This window comes from Osmerus eperlanus, chromosome 11 (genome assembly GCF_963692335.1).
Source record: "Osmerus eperlanus chromosome 11, fOsmEpe2.1, whole genome shotgun sequence".
NCBI lineage: Eukaryota > Metazoa > Chordata > Actinopteri > Osmeriformes > Osmeridae > Osmerus > Osmerus eperlanus.
The window spans coordinates 464,701-474,700 of record NC_085028.1 but is presented as its reverse complement, the minus strand read 5'-3'; the positions used below and the strand labels follow the sequence as shown (position 1 = coordinate 474,700).

Genomic DNA, 10,000 nt, shown 5'->3' with positions numbered 1-10,000 from the left:
CTTGAATGCAATGGATCAAATACACCCCGTTAACCCACAGCGAGACCCTTGGGATGTCAGAAGTGGGATTCGAACCCACGCCTCCAGAAGAGACTGGGACCTGAACGCAGCGCCTTAGACCGCTCGGCCATCCTGACTCCTTGAGCAGATTAGGCCCAAACCTTGCAGAGCACGTCCTCAAAAGGCAAACGCGTCCACTGCCTTAATGGTGCGGCCATGAATGCGCAAGTATTTCAAGTGTGGTTAGGGTTCCACTCCTTGTCGGTGTCTCTGTCTGTGAGGGTTCAGGGCCCCAAAACGAGAAATGTGTCAACCTCAGCGCAACCGAAGACAGCCCCTGACGTTTGCGAACGACTAAGAAACTCGATCTCATCCGCTCAGATCAAAAAGGCCGCCCGTAGTCGGCAGGATTCGAACCTGCGCAGGGAGACCCCAATGGATTTCTAGTCTATCGCCTTAACCACTCGGCCACGACTACACCGGTCTCTGCATTGTCACGCCAAGGTGTTCCCCACCGTAGACACAACCGACAGCCGCCAGGCCAAATCACAGCACCACATGACAAAAGAACATTGAAAACTCGACGCTACGCTGGCTTGAGAGGGGCCACATCAAAGCATCACATGGCAAAAAGAAAATTGGAACCCCGACGCTACGCTGGCTTGAGAGGGGCCACATCAAAGCACCACATGACAAAAAGCACATCACGGCGGCTTTGTGCAGGATGTCCCTCGTCGCGACTGCATCTTTCCGCAACGTTTTCACGTCACCTTTTGCCATTTCTTCAGCTCGCTCGGAATCTCGACGCTACGCTGACTTGACAATGGCAACCCAAAAATTGCGCCGCCACGCTTGAATGCAATGGATCAAATACACCCCGTTAACCCACAGCGAGACCCTTGGGATGTCAGAAGTGGGATTCGAACCCACGCCTCCAGAAGAGACTGGGACCTGAACGCAGCGCCTTAGACCGCTCGGCCATCCTGACTCCTTGAGCAGATTAGGCCCAAACCTTGCAGAGCACGTCCTCAAAAGGCAAACGCGTCCACTGCCTTAATTGTGCGGCCATGAATGCGCAAGTATTTCAAGTGTGGTTAGGGTTCCACTCCTTGTCGGTGTCTCTGTCTGTGAGGGTTCAGGGCCCCAAAACAAGAAATGTGTCAACCTCAGCGCAACCGAAGACAGCCCCTGACGTTTGCGAACGACTAAGAAACTCGATCTCATCCGCTCAGATCAAAAAGGCCGCCCGTAGTCGGCAGTGTGGTTAGGGTTCCTCTCCTTGTCGGTGTCTCTGTCTGTGAGGGTTCAGGGACCCAAACGAGAAATGTGTCAACCTCAGCGCAACCGAAGACAGCCCCTGACGTTTGCGAACGACTAAGAAACTCGATCTCATCCGCTCAGATCAAAAAGGCCGCCCGTAGCCGGCAGGATTCGAACCTGCGCAGGGAGACCCCAATGGATTTCTAGTCCATCGCCTTAACCACTCGGCCACGACTACACCGGTCTCTGCGTTGTCACGCCAAGGTGTTCCCCACCGTAGACACAACCGACAGCCGCCAGGCCAAATCACAGCACCACATGACAAAAGAACATTGAAAACTCGACGCTACGCTGGCTTGAGAGGGGCCACATCAAAGCATCACATGGCAAAAAGAAAATTGGAACCCCGACGCTACGCTGGCTTGAGAGGGGCCACATCAAAGCACCACATGACAAAAAGCACATCACGGCGGCTTTGTGCAGGATGTCCCTCGTCGCGACTGCATCTGGCCGCTCGGCAGTCTGCAACGTTTTCACCTCACCTTTTGCCATTTCTTCAGCTCGCTCGGAATCTCGACGCTACGCTGACTTGACAATGGCAACCCAAAAATTGCGCCGCCACGCTTGAATGCAATGGATCAAATACACCCCGTTAACCCACAGCGAGACCCTTGGGATGTCAGAAGTGGGATTCGAACCCACGCCTCCAGAAGAGACTGGGACCTGAACGCAGCGCCTTAGACCGCTCGGCCATCCTGACTCCTTGAACATTAGGCCCAAACCTTGCAGAGCACGTCCTCAAAAGGCAAACGCGTCCACTGCCTTAATTGTGCGGCCATGAATGCGCAAGTATTTCAAGTGTGGTTAGGGTTCCACTCCTTGTCGGTGTCTCTGTCTGTGAGGGTTCAGGGCCCCAAAACAAGAAATGTGTCAACCTCAGCGCAACCGAAGACAGCCCCTGACGTTTGCGAACGACTAAGAAACTCGATCTCATCCGCTCAGATCAAAAAGGCCGCCCGTAGTCGGCAGTGTGGTTAGGGTTCCTCTCCTTGTCGGTGTCTCTGTCTGTGAGGGTTCAGGGACCCAAACGAGAAATGTGTCAACCTCAGCGCAACCGAAGACAGCCCCTGACGTTTGCGAACGACTAAGAAACTCGATCTCATCCGCTCAGATCAAAAAGGCCGCCCGTAGTCGGCAGGATTCGAACCTGCGCAGGGAGACCCCAAAGGATTTCTAGTCCATCGCCTTAACCACTCGGCCACGACTACACCGGTCTCCGCGTTGTCACGCCAAGGTGTTCCCCACCGTAGACACAACCGACAGCCGCCAGGCCAAATCACAGCACCACATGACAAAAGAACATTGAAAACTCGACGCTACGCTGGCTTGAGAGGGGCCACATCAAAGCATCACATGACAAAAAGAAAATTGGAACCCCGACGCTACGCTGGCTTGAGAGGGGCCACATCAAAGCACCACATGACAAAAAGCACATCACGGCGGCTTTGTGCAGGATGTCCCTCGTCGCGACTCCATCTGGCCGCTCGGCAGTCTGCAACGTTTTCACCTCACCTTTTGCCATTTCTTCAGCTCGCTCGGAATCTCGACGCTACGCTGACTTGACAATGGCAACCCAAAAATTGCGCCGCCACGCTTGAATGCAAAGGATCAAATACGCCCCGTGAACCCACAGCGAGACCCTTGGGATGTCAGAAGTGGGATTCGAACCCACGCCTCCAGAAGAGACTGCGACCTGAACACAGCGCCTTAGACCGCTCGGCCATCCTGACTCCTTGAGCAGATTAGGCTCAAACCTTGCAGAGCACGTCCTCAAAAGGCAAACGCGTCCACTGCCTTAATGGTGCGGCCATGAATGCGCAAGTATTTCAAGTGTGGTTAGGGTTCCACTCCTTGTCGGTGTCTCTGTCTGTGAGGGTTCAGGGCCCCAAAACGAGAAATGTGTCAACCTCAGCGCAACCGAAGACAGCCCCTGACGTTTGCGAACGACTAAGAAACTCGATCTCATCCGCTCAGATCAAAAAGGCCGCCCGTAGTCGGCAGGATTGGAACCTGCGCGGGGAGACCCCAAACGATTTCTAGTCCATCGCCTTAACCACTCGGCCACGACTACACAGGTCTCTGCGTTGTAACGCCAAGGTGTTTCCCACCGTAGACACAACCGACAGCCGCCAGGCCACATCACAGCACCACATGACAAAAAGAACATTGAAAACTCGACGCTACGCTGGCTTGAGAGGGGCCACATCAAAGCATCACATGACAAAAATAAAATTGGAACCCCGACGCTACGCTGGCTTGAGAGGGGCCACATCACAGCACCACATGACAAAAAGCACATCACGGCGGCTTTGTGCAGGATGTCCCTCGTCGCGACTCCATCTGTCCGCTCGGCAGTCTGCAACGTTTTCACCTCACCTTTTGCCATTTCTTCAGCTCGCTCGGAATCTCGACGCTACGCTGACTTGACAATGGCAACCCAAAAATTGCACCGCCACGCTTGAATGCAATGGATCAAATACACCCCGTAAACCCACAGCGAGACCCTTGGGATGTCAGAAGTGGGATTCGAACCCACGCCTCCAGAAGAGACTGGGACCTGAACGCAGCGCCTTAGACCGCTCGGCCATCCTGACTCCTTGAGCAGATTAGGCCCAAACCTTGCAGAGCACGTCCTCAAAAGGCAAACGCGTCCACTGCCTTAATTGTGCGGCCATGAATGCGCAAGTATTTCAAGTGTGGTTAGGGTTCCACTCCTTGTCGGTGTCTCTGTCTGTGAGGGTTCAGGGCCCCAAAACGAGAAATGTGTCAACCTCAGCGCAACCGAAGACAGCCCCTGACGTTTGCGAACGACTAAGAAACTCGATCTCATCCGCTCAGATCAAAAAGGCCGCCCGTAGTCGGCAGGATTCGAACCTGCGCAGGGAGACCCCAATGGATTTCTAGTCCATCGCCTTAACCACTCGGCCACGACTACACCGGTCTCTGCGTTGTCACGCCAAGGTGTTCCCCACCGTAGACACAACCGACAGCCGCCAGGCCAAATCACAGCACCACATGACAAAAGAACATTGAAAACTCGACGCTACGCTGGCTTGAGAGGGGCCACATCAAAGCATCACATGGCAAAAAGAAAATTGGAACCCCGACGCTACGCTGGCTTGAGAGGGGCCACATCAAAGCACCACATGACAAAAAGCACATCACGGCGGCTTTGTGCAGGATGTCCCTCGTCGCGACTGCATCTGGCCGCTCGGCAGTCTGCAACGTTTTCACCTCACCTTTTGCCATTTCTTCAGCTCGCTCGGAATCTCGACGCTACGCTGACTTGACAATGGCAACCCAAAAATTGCGCCGCCACGCTTGAATGCAATGGATCAAATACACCCCGTGAACCCACAGCGAGACCCTTGGGATGTCAGAAGTGGGATTCGAACACACGCCTCCAGAAAAGACTGCGACCTGAACGCAGCGCCTCAGACCGCTCGGCCATCCTGACTCCTTGAGCAGATTAGGCCCAAACCTTGCAGAGCACGTCCTCAAAAGGCAAACGCGTCCACTGCCTTAATGGTGCGGCCATGAATGCGCAAGTATTTCAAGTGTGGTTAGGGTTCCACTCCTTGTCGGTGTCTCTGTCTGTGAGGGTTCAGGGCCCCAAAACGAGAAATGTGTCAACCTCAGCGCAACCGAAGACAGCCCCTGACGTTTGCGAACGACTAAGAAACTCGATCTCATCCGCTCAGATCAAAAAGGCCGCCCGTAGTCGGCAGTGTGGTTAGGGTTCCACTCCTTGTCGGTGTCTCTGTCTGTGAGGGTTCAGGGCCCCAAAACGAGAAATGTGTCAACCTCAGCGCAACCGAAGACAGCCCCTGACGTTTGCGAACGACTAAGAAACTCGATCTCATCCGCTCAGATCAAAAAGGCCGCCCGTAGTCGGCAGGATTCGAACCTGCGCGGGAAGACCCCAATGGATTTCTAGTCCATCGCCTTAACCACTCGGCCACGACTACACCGGTCTCTGCATTGTTACGCCAAGGTGTTCCCTACCGTAGACACAACCGACAGCCGTCAGGCCACATCACAGCACCACATGACAAAAAGAACATTGAAAACTCGACGCTACGCTGGCTTGAGAGGGGCCACATCAAGGCATCACATGACAAAAAGAAAATTGGAACCCCGACGCTACGCTAGCTTGAGAGGGGCCACATCAAAGCACCACATGACAAAAAGCACATCACGGCGGCTTTGTGCAGGATGTCCCTCGTCGCGACTCCATCTGGCCGCTCGGCAGTCTGCAACGTTTTCACCTCACCTTTTGCCATTTCTTCAGCTCGCTCGGAATCTCGACTCTACGCTGACTTGACAATGGCAACCCAAATATTGCGCCGCCACGCTTGAATGCAATGGATCAAATACACCCCGTGAACCCACAGCGAGAACCTTGGGATGTCAGAAGTGGGATTCGAACCCACGCCTCCAGAAGAGACTGCGACCTGAACGCAGCGCCTTAGACCGCTCGGCCATCCTGACTCCTTGAGCAGATTAGGCCCAAACCTTGCAGAGCACGTCCTCAAAAGGCAAACGCGTCGACTGCCTTAATGGTGCGGCCATGAATGCGCAAGTATTTCAAGTGTGGTTAGGGTTCCACTCCTTGTCTGTGTCTCTGTCTGTGAGGGTTCAGGGCCCCAAAACGAGAAATGTGTCAACCTCAGCGCAACCGAAGACAGCCCCTGACGTTTGCGAACGACTAAGAAACTCGATCTCATCCGCTCAGATAAAAAAGTCCGCCCGTAGTCAGCAGGATTCGAACCTGCGCGGGAAGACCCCAATGGATTTCTAGTCCATCGCCTTAACCACTCAGCCACGACTACACCGGTCTCTGCATTGTCACGCCAAGGTGTTCCCCACCGTAGACACAACCGACAGCCGTCAGGCCACATCACAGCACCACATGACAAAAAGAACATTGAAAACTCGACGCTACGCTGGCTTGAGAGGGGCCACATCAAGGCATCACATGACAAAAAGAAAATTGGAACCCCGACGCTACGCTGGCTTGAGAGGGGCCACATCAAAGCACCACATGACAAAAAGCACATCACGGCGGCTTTGTGCAGGATGTCCCTCGTCGCGACTCCATCTGGCCGCTCGGCAGTCTGCAACGTTTTCACCTCACCTTTTGCCATTTCTTCAGCTCGCTCGGAATCTCGACGCTACGCTGACTTGACAATGGCAACCCAAAAATTGCGCCGCCACGCTTGAATGCAATGGATCAAATACACCCCGTGAACCCACAGCGAGAACCTTGGGATGTCAGAAGTGGGATTCGAACCCACGCCTCCAGAAGAGACTGCGACCTGAACGCAGCGCCTTAGACCGCTCGGCCATCCTGACTCCTTGAGCAGATTAGGCCCAAACCTTGCAGAGCACGTCCTCAAAAGGCAAACGTGTCCACTGCCTTAATGGTGCGGCCATGAATGCGCAAGTATTTCAAGTGTGGTTAGGGTTCCACTCCTTGTCGGTGTCTCTGTCTGTGAGGGTTCAGGGCCCCAAAACGAGAAATGTGTCAACCTCAGCGCAACCGAAGACAGCCCCTGACGTTTGCGAACGACTAAGAAACTCGATCTCATCCGCTCAGATCAAAAAGGCCGCCCGTAGTCGGCAGGATTCGAACCTGCGCAGGGAGACCCCAATGGATTTCTAGTCTATCGCCTTAACCACTCGGCCACGACTACACCGGTCTCTGCATTGTCACGCCAAGGTGTTCCCCACCGTAGACACAACCGACAGCCGCCAGGCCAAATCACAGCACCACATGACAAAAGAACATTGAAAACTCGACGCTACGCTGGCTTGAGAGGGGCCACATCAAAGCATCACATGGCAAAAAGAAAATTGGAACCCCGACGCTACGCTGGCTTGAGAGGGGCCACATCAAAGCACCACATGACAAAAAGCACATCACGGCGGCTTTGTGCAGGATGTCCCTCGTCGCGACTGCATCTTGCCGCAACGTTTTCACGTCACCTTTTGCCATTTCTTCAGCTCGCTCGGAATCTCGACGCTACGCTGACTTGACAATGGCAACCCAAAAATTGCGCCGCCACGCTTGAATGCAATGGATCAAATACACCCCGTGAACCCACAGCGAGACCCTTGGGATGTCAGAAGTGGGATTCGAACACACGCCTCCAGAAAAGACTGCGACCTGAACGCAGCGCCTCAGACCGCTCGGCCATCCTGACTCCTTGAGCAGATTAGGCCCAAACCTTGCAGAGCACGTCCTCAAAAGGCAAACGCGTCCACTGCCTTAATGGTGCGGCCATGAATGCGCAAGTATTTCAAGTGTGGTTAGGGTTCCACTCCTTGTCGGTGTCTCTGTCTGTGAGGGTTCAGGGCCCCAAAACGAGAAATGTGTCAACCTCAGCGCAACCGAAGACAGCCCCTGACGTTTGCGAACGACTAAGAAACTCGATCTCATCCGCTCAGATCAAAAAGGCCGCCCGTAGTCGGCAGTGTGGTTAGGGTTCCACTCCTTGTCGGTGTCTCTGTCTGTGAGGGTTCAGGGCCCCAAAACGAGAAATGTGTCAACCTCAGCGCAACCGAAGACAGCCCCTGACGTTTGCGAACGACTAAGAAACTCGATCTCATCCGCTCAGATCAAAAAGGCCGCCCGTAATCGGCAGGATTCGAACCTGCGCGGGGAGACCCCAATGGATTTCTAGTCCATCGCCTTAACCACTCGGCCACGACTACACCGGTCTCTGCTTTGTCACGCCAAGGCGTTCCCCACCGTAGACACAACCGACAGCCGCCAGGCCACATCACAGCACCACATGACAAAAAGAACATTGAAAACTCGACGCTACGCTGGCTTGAGAGGGGCCACATCAAAGCATCACATGGCAAAAAGAACATTGGAACCCCGACGCTACGCTGGCTTGAGAGGGGCCACATCAAAGCACCACATGACAAAAAGCACATCTCGGCGGCTTTGTGCAGGATGTCCCTCGTCGCGACTCCATCTGGCCGCTCGGCAGTCTGCAACGTTTTCACCTCACCTTTTGCCATTTCTTCAGCTCGCTCGGAATCACGACACTACGCTGACTTGACAATGGCAACCCAAAAATTGCGCCGCCACGCTTGAATGCAAAGGATCAAATACGCCCCGTGAACCCACAGCGAGACCCTTGTGATGTCAGAAGTGGGATTCGAACCCACGCCTCCAGAAGAGACTTCGACCTGAACGCAGCGCCTTAGACCGCTCGGCCATCCTGACTCCTTGAGCAGCTTAGGCCCAAACCTTGCAGAGCACGTCCTCAAAAGGCAAATGCGTCCACTGCCTTAATGGTGCGGCCATGAATGCGCAAGTATTTGCGCATTTGCTGCGTGGAGTCAGTTGGCTGAGCGGTGAGGGAATCGGGCTAGTAATCCGAAGGTTGCCAGTTCGATTCCCGGTCATGCCAACTGACGTTGTGTCCTTGGGTAAGGCACTTCACCCTTGCCTCGGGGGAATGTCCCTGTACTTACTGTACGTCGCTCTGGATAAGAGCGTCTACTAAATGTAAATGTATTTCAAGTGTGGTTAGGGTTCCACTCCTTGTCGGTGTCTCTGTCTGTGAGGGTAAAGGGCGACGACGAGAAATGTGTCAACCTCAGCGCAACCGAAGACAGCCCCTGACGTTTGCGAACGACTAAGAAACTCGATCTCATCCGCTCAGATCAAAAAGGCCGCCCGTAGTCGGCAGGATTCGAACCTGCGCGGGGAGACCCCAATGGATTTCTAGTCCATTGCCTTAACCTGTTTACGCTCCTGTTTCGCCCGCGAGACAAAAATGCTGCCTCCCCCTTCCTCAGTTACGACGCACTAAATTCTAACAAATATATTTTTTAGACGCTACACATGTTATACATCGTTGGAAAGCTACGATTCTTGTGCTTCCATTGAAATAAACCAATTCAAGATCAAGTCACAATAGCAAGCAAAGTCAACGTCTTTTTCCGGTGAACATTCCTTCAACAATGCCAAAGAAAAAAGTTGTACTCACCCTAAGTTGTTCAAATAGGTCCAGGTGTGCAAATCATGCCATCAAAACTTGATCTGCGTAAGTCCCAAGGGTTCAAAGTATCTAACCATGTAAAGTAATTCGTCCAAATACAATGTTTTACGTTCATGAATAGCCATTATCCTTTGTTTCATTATGCAAGTTAGCCGACGGAAGAAACAACTTGTTCACATAAAAGTGTTATTTTGTCCGGTTTATCAACGGAGTATTTACAAAATGAAGGTCTCAAAATGTCCGTTGAACCCTCCCCTTTTGATTGACACCTTGTTCGACCCAATAGGAGCTTCCATGCCCCGTTGACAGCCCTCTAAAGCCAACTAGGTCTGTGCGTCCTGCCCCCCCCCCGCCCCCCCCCCCCCCACACTCGTTCTAAACAAATTTCTCGAACTGGCTTCGACTGGCTCTGAAATTAGCTCGTTAGCCTTGTAGCTGACAGCTAGCTGAAAATGCCAATACCTCATTTGTATGCGTCTGTGGAGCCTTCAAAATAACAGTCGATTGCGCAATATGGTTGACAGAATCAGTGTTCTTTGTGCGCCAATCCTTGGAATCAGATAAAGCACTCCAATGTGTTCATGCTTCAGTTTTTGTGTTTCAGTATTACTAATTAGGGATTTAGCTATTATATATGATATTTCTAAGTACCAGAGATG

At 53.1% G+C, this 10,000-nt stretch overlaps 17 non-coding genes across 17 annotated transcripts; all 17 read right to left on the bottom strand.

The window, feature by feature from the left end:
• Positions 1 to 54: 54 nt before the first annotated feature.
• On the bottom strand, positions 55 to 137 carry trnal-cag (transfer RNA leucine (anticodon CAG)). The gene has a single exon. It is a non-coding gene; the product is annotated as a tRNA-Leu (tRNA).
• Positions 138 to 396: 259 nt separating this feature from the next.
• On the bottom strand, positions 397 to 478 carry trnas-aga (transfer RNA serine (anticodon AGA)). Its single transcript has one exon. It is a non-coding gene; the product is annotated as a tRNA-Ser (tRNA).
• Positions 479 to 905: 427 nt separating this feature from the next.
• trnal-cag (transfer RNA leucine (anticodon CAG)) lies at positions 906 to 988 on the bottom strand. Its single transcript has one exon. It is a non-coding gene; the product is annotated as a tRNA-Leu (tRNA).
• A 428-nt stretch (positions 989 to 1,416) lies between these two features.
• Positions 1,417 to 1,498, bottom strand: trnas-aga (transfer RNA serine (anticodon AGA)). Its single transcript has one exon. It is a non-coding gene; the product is annotated as a tRNA-Ser (tRNA).
• A 439-nt stretch (positions 1,499 to 1,937) lies between these two features.
• trnal-cag (transfer RNA leucine (anticodon CAG)) lies at positions 1,938 to 2,020 on the bottom strand. The gene has a single exon. It is a non-coding gene; the product is annotated as a tRNA-Leu (tRNA).
• Positions 2,021 to 2,446: 426 nt separating this feature from the next.
• On the bottom strand, positions 2,447 to 2,528 carry trnas-aga (transfer RNA serine (anticodon AGA)). Its single transcript has one exon. It is a non-coding gene; the product is annotated as a tRNA-Ser (tRNA).
• Positions 2,529 to 2,967: 439 nt separating this feature from the next.
• On the bottom strand, positions 2,968 to 3,050 carry trnal-cag (transfer RNA leucine (anticodon CAG)). The gene has a single exon. It is a non-coding gene; the product is annotated as a tRNA-Leu (tRNA).
• A 259-nt stretch (positions 3,051 to 3,309) lies between these two features.
• trnas-aga (transfer RNA serine (anticodon AGA)) lies at positions 3,310 to 3,391 on the bottom strand. Its single transcript has one exon. It is a non-coding gene; the product is annotated as a tRNA-Ser (tRNA).
• Positions 3,392 to 3,831: 440 nt separating this feature from the next.
• Positions 3,832 to 3,914, bottom strand: trnal-cag (transfer RNA leucine (anticodon CAG)). The gene has a single exon. It is a non-coding gene; the product is annotated as a tRNA-Leu (tRNA).
• A 259-nt stretch (positions 3,915 to 4,173) lies between these two features.
• trnas-aga (transfer RNA serine (anticodon AGA)) lies at positions 4,174 to 4,255 on the bottom strand. Its single transcript has one exon. It is a non-coding gene; the product is annotated as a tRNA-Ser (tRNA).
• Positions 4,256 to 5,206: 951 nt separating this feature from the next.
• trnas-aga (transfer RNA serine (anticodon AGA)) lies at positions 5,207 to 5,288 on the bottom strand. Its single transcript has one exon. It is a non-coding gene; the product is annotated as a tRNA-Ser (tRNA).
• Positions 5,289 to 5,728: 440 nt separating this feature from the next.
• trnal-cag (transfer RNA leucine (anticodon CAG)) lies at positions 5,729 to 5,811 on the bottom strand. The gene has a single exon. It is a non-coding gene; the product is annotated as a tRNA-Leu (tRNA).
• A 259-nt stretch (positions 5,812 to 6,070) lies between these two features.
• On the bottom strand, positions 6,071 to 6,152 carry trnas-aga (transfer RNA serine (anticodon AGA)). The gene has a single exon. It is a non-coding gene; the product is annotated as a tRNA-Ser (tRNA).
• Positions 6,153 to 6,592: 440 nt separating this feature from the next.
• Positions 6,593 to 6,675, bottom strand: trnal-cag (transfer RNA leucine (anticodon CAG)). The gene has a single exon. It is a non-coding gene; the product is annotated as a tRNA-Leu (tRNA).
• A 259-nt stretch (positions 6,676 to 6,934) lies between these two features.
• On the bottom strand, positions 6,935 to 7,016 carry trnas-aga (transfer RNA serine (anticodon AGA)). Its single transcript has one exon. It is a non-coding gene; the product is annotated as a tRNA-Ser (tRNA).
• Positions 7,017 to 7,955: 939 nt separating this feature from the next.
• trnas-aga (transfer RNA serine (anticodon AGA)) lies at positions 7,956 to 8,037 on the bottom strand. Its single transcript has one exon. It is a non-coding gene; the product is annotated as a tRNA-Ser (tRNA).
• Positions 8,038 to 8,477: 440 nt separating this feature from the next.
• Positions 8,478 to 8,560, bottom strand: trnal-cag (transfer RNA leucine (anticodon CAG)). Its single transcript has one exon. It is a non-coding gene; the product is annotated as a tRNA-Leu (tRNA).
• Between the last annotated feature and the right edge of the window lie 1,440 nt (positions 8,561 to 10,000).